This window comes from Limulus polyphemus, unplaced genomic scaffold (assembly GCF_000517525.1).
Source record: "Limulus polyphemus unplaced genomic scaffold, Limulus_polyphemus-2.1.2 Scaffold153, whole genome shotgun sequence".
Classification (NCBI taxonomy): Eukaryota; Metazoa; Arthropoda; class Merostomata; order Xiphosura; family Limulidae; genus Limulus; species Limulus polyphemus.
This window is the reverse complement of record NW_013665763.1, coordinates 520,253-525,478: the sequence shown is the minus strand read 5'-3', so window position 1 is coordinate 525,478 and position 5,226 is coordinate 520,253. Positions and strand designations below refer to the sequence as shown.

The 5,226-nt window shown below is 33.8% G+C and overlaps 1 protein-coding gene across 1 annotated transcript in view; it reads left to right on the top strand.

The window, feature by feature from the left end:
• Positions 1–5,226, top strand: part of LOC106476213 (zinc finger protein rotund-like) — a 178,481-nt gene that overhangs the window by 15,278 nt on the left and 157,977 nt on the right. The gene's annotated exons all lie outside the window — the stretch shown is intronic.

Here is a 5,226-nt window from a genome sequence, read left to right as displayed (position 1 = left end):
CAACATGTTGTCTTTATTTCTTTTATCAAAAACATTACACACAAAGTAACATAACAAATTAACAATAACAAAATAGATAGACAGATATTTTTTTTTTTATTTTACTTCTTTTGCTAGCTGCCATTTAGTTGATCAAACCTGAAATTTTGAAAAATCACTGTAAAGTGTGAAGTACTTAAATAAGACAATATTAGTAATACAGATAATAAATTACAGACAAGACTGTCAAACTTTGTAACAAATCGTTGGTAAAACTTCAGTGTCTAGATACGTATCGTATCACGGCATTGATATCTAGTTATTTATCGTATCGACTATTATGATGAGATACGCACCCCAAGTAAATACGTATAAATGGCACGAATCCCTTCCCAAAGAAAAACAGTAATATTATGAATTGTGGCGTGTTTATGAGACATGAAATGAAATCCTGTTGGAGCTATAACTTCAACGATAAACTTGTGTAGCGTTATAACAAAATAGCTTTTAAGGTTTTCAGAATTAGTTTTCTCTCTCCAAAATTTAGATCATTTCGCGTGAGATCATTCTACGGACAACACGAAGATTACACTAACGCCTTGGCGGCTCATTAAATATTAAAACGCTGCTTGTTCTTCTATTTAAAGCTCTCCCCCCCCCCCCTTCTCCCTTTTTTAAAGGGAAACGACCCTCGGTGCAGTATATTTTTTCTCTGACATTAAAGACACAAAAATAACAGTAAGGAATAAATACGTTTAAGGTTTTCAAACCTGCTATTTTATTGGTGAAAATTATACACGCTGTTTATTATTTTGGTAATTTCCAGGATTAGATAAAAGCCAATATGATAATAAGGGATGAAATAAATAAAAGTTTAAGGTTTACATATTTTAATCACATTAGATACATTTAGTTACGTAAACACAAATTTATTGGAGTAACGAATATACAACGAATTTTACAATTTATTGGAGAATGTAAAGAATATACAACGAATTTTATAATTAGATTTTTATCAAATTATGTGTATTAAACATTCAAATAAAGGGACATGTCTTAATGAAACCTATAGTATTTTATAATGTTTAAATAAAATGTTTTTTAAATCATTTTTTTTTTGCTATCAGTAAAATGTTAAGCTATACCCAAGACTATTTTTCCTTTTCTAAACACCAAACTAGTCTTGACTATGTTTCAAATATAAATTTGTTAAATACCCAAACACGTGGCGTTTTTTGAGTTACCTTGTATTATATATATAGAGAATTTTCAGACATGACTTATCATTCGCACAGACGTTTTGATAGATAATTATCCTAATTATCTACGTTAAATGCAATATTTTATACTAAATGTCTTTATAGAAGTATTATTGTGAATGCTAACTTAATTTTCCCAAGTAGTTTTTCACACGTATTATAATTTATGTTGCTGGCAATAAAAAAGTTAAAATAGAAAGGACAATTAAGAGATGATTGAGATAATGTTTTACTTTTCTTGTTATTCGTCAATTGCAAGACATCTTCATTCTAATTATGCCTTCTCTAACTTTATTCTGATGTGAAAATGCGCTTAAAATTATTGTTTTAATTAAAACGGAATATTTGCTGCAATTTTTAACAGATGTTGTGCGTTTTCATTAGCTTAAAATTAAAATGTAAAAAAAATAATGTATTAGCAATAACCAAATGTTTCAAAATATCAAAACAGCTAACTAGGCGTAGCACTGTAATGTTCTCATCAGTCCCTTCGTGAACAAATTCTTTGTTATCATGGGTCGACGTTGGTATTTTAGAATTTCAAATTTGTTTTCAGACTTACGATAATAAAACAAGTGTGACAACCACAGCAACGGTAACTAAAGGCACTATACATATATAGAACCTCGGTTGGTCAGCGGTATAAGTCTACGGGCTTGCAATGCTAAAATCTGGGGTTCGGTTCCCCGCGCTCGATAGATCGGAGATAGCCTATTGTGTGTAGCTTTGCGTTGAAACAAGAAAAACAACTACATATACATAAACATGTCTGTGATGGATTCACGGTGCTTGTTTTTGTGAATTCATATCATTGTGGCACGCTGTTTGTCTGTGTTTTCTTGGACCTGCTTCTACCCGTAGACAGTTTCAATGACTGATCCGATATAAAATCCTGTATTATCTGTGAATGAAATAAACACAGTGGAAACGTCTACACATAGTCGGTAATTCTAAGAATCCATGAGTGAAAGCAAAAAAGAATATTTTATGATATGTCAACCACACTACATCTGCCATATCCAGTGCCGACTAGGCCTTTTCCCTAATACCTGGGCTCATCAGGCCGGTTGGGACAAGTTTTAGTTCTGGAAAGGAAACAAACATCAAGAATACAAGACAGCTGTGAAATAGGAGCTGAAGTGAATTGAAAAGACAAATTTATATCATATTTCACATGTTCATAACTCTTCACTTATTTTAGTCAGGATATGTTTTGATCAATTAAAATTAAGATATCTTATGGTTGCAATTACAATTGCTTTTCAAGATTATAATGTTTTAAGTGTAATTCTATAATGCTCATGTCAAGGCTATAGATTAAAATTGGTTTATTGACAAAGCAGTTACCTTTTCAATAACAGTTCATAGTGTGGAAGCCTCTACAAATGAACAACAACCTGCAAGTGTTATGTTATTTCAGTATGTTTTCAGACTGGTAATTTTAATTTTTGAACTATATTTATCGGAAGTTTTGTTTTATATGATTTAAAGTACTTATTCTAAACAAATAGCTCAGGTGTACGCATATTGTTGTCTTCAGTTTATGTAGGAAGATGTATTCATACCTAAATTAGAGACCATTCAATCATTACCATATGTTTTAAATTGACAACATGCCGAGTTCATTTAGTGCAGCTATTTCAGAACCTCATAATGCCTAAAGACAAATAAAACACTTACAAAGCAAATTTAGACTTTATTTCTTTAATGATTTGTGCGACCACCCCTAGGTGAAGTCAAATCAGTACTTAAAGCCAATTAGTAACGCCTTTTTCAAGCTTTTGGAAATACTCAGCGTACATTGAATTCCAGACGTCTGGAAATGCTGCCCAGAGTTACTCCTTTGACTTTGGCTGTCTTTTCTGTTTTTATCGATCAAGATAGCCCTACACACACACACTCGACAGTATTGAAGTTAGGGCTTTGTGGAGATTACACCAAGCATGCAAGGGCTCCATTTTCTTCCTTTTTTTATATTAAGATACTGTTTTACTGCTTTGTTTGTATGTTTGTGATCATTATCATACTGGCAAATTACATTGCTTTCGCTAAACGACGACCAGAAGGAACAACATAATGAATGAGCATTTGCTTATACCCAGCAGAATCTAGAACCCCATCAATACGGGAGCCCGGCATGGCCAGGTGGTTAGGGCGCTCGGCTTGCAATCTGCGGGTCGCGAGTTCGAATCCCCGTCCCACCAAACATGCTCGTCCTTTCAGCCGTGGGGACGTTATAATGTGACGGCCAATCCCACTATTCGTTGGTAAAAAAGTAGACTAAGAGTTGGCGGTGGGTGGTGATTACTAGCTGCATTCACTCTATTCTTTCACTTCTAAATTAGGGACGGCTAGCGCAGATAGCTCTCGTGTAGCTTTGCGCGAAATTCAAACAAACAAACTGCGAATGCGGTAGAGATCTTTAATTTCAGTTGTGGTTAAACAGTCTCATACTTAGATTACACCTTCACCATGCTTAGCTGACAGTTTTCCTTTGATCTCTCACCTCTCCTGCGACGAATGTACTGTTGTCTGTTGGCTCTAAAAAATCTCAAGCTGAGCTCATTAGACCAAAGTAACCTTTTCCATATATACGTTGTCCAATGTTTTTATATTTTGCAAACTTAAGTCTCTTCTGTTTGCTGAATTCCTCGAATAAAGGTTGTTTTTTTTGCTGCGTTGCACCTTTTCGGACCTTCTTGACGCGACATGCGTTGCACCGTGGAAGCGTCAACTATAACACTAGTGGTTTCTTGAAATTCTGCAGCAAAGCACCTACTAGATTTGCGTTTGTCTCTGAGTGAAATGAGTCTAAGGTACTTAAACCTGATCTGGAAACCTTAGATGGTTTTAAAGCCCTACGGTTGTCATCTATGGAACCAGTTTCGTTGTATTTTTTTTATTAATTTTTGAACTCTAGTTTTCGATTCTTTCAATTTTAGAAATTTCTCGATTACTTCATGTAGCCCTCTTTACATAAAGCTGTAATGCTATGTCTTACGTCATCAGAAACTAAGCATCTTGTAGCCGTATTTCATACTTGAAAAAGTCCCCAATGGCTCAGCGTTAAGTCTGGGGACTTATAAAGCTAAAAATCAGGTGTCGATATCCATAGTGAGCAAAATACAGATAATAAATTGTGTAGCCTTTTTGCTTAACAACAACCGAAAGAACGTACTTGAAACATAAGTTTGAAGACGGCTTGATTGGGTAATGAAAAAAAAACCTTATTGCAAATGTACGACGTTTCGACAATATTATGTCATCCTCAGGTACTTGAAATATAGACCAATCATGTTAAAGTTACAGACTAAACAAAATTTTATCTACTTCTTACAAAAGCAAATATTAACTCTAACGATCAAGAAAATGTTTTATACTTTTGCAGTAAAAAATTAATAAATATGTGGAATGCTATTTGATGTTGGACGTTAGTGTAATAGCTACAGAATTACAACATCTAAAAGCTACAAGCCCCAGCTTTCAGAAACATGATTGTTATCAGTTCTGACATCTTTATATCTCATATTTTAGAATTAGTTTAAATCAAACACATGATCTGGAAGGTATTTATATAAATAAGTCTTGGATTGACATTATTACTATATTTCATCATATACATCTTTTGCATAGGAGACTGGTTGGTGGTTTTTAATTTATACACAGTAGCATACGTCTGTTGTCTTATGTTTTTAAAAAAGAGTAGTATATATTAAATATAGGTTTCAATACTTAAAATACTGTTCTGTTATTCACTTTGAAAATTCTGTAGAAAATTACTAGCTGCCCCATATTTTACACACACACACAATTACTAGCTGCCCCATATTTTACACACACAATTACTAGCTGCCCCATATTTTACAAACACACACAATTACTAGCTGCCCCATATTTTACACACACACACAATTACTAGCTGCCCCATATTTTACACACACACACAATTACTAGCTGCCCCATATTTTACACACACAATTACTAGCTG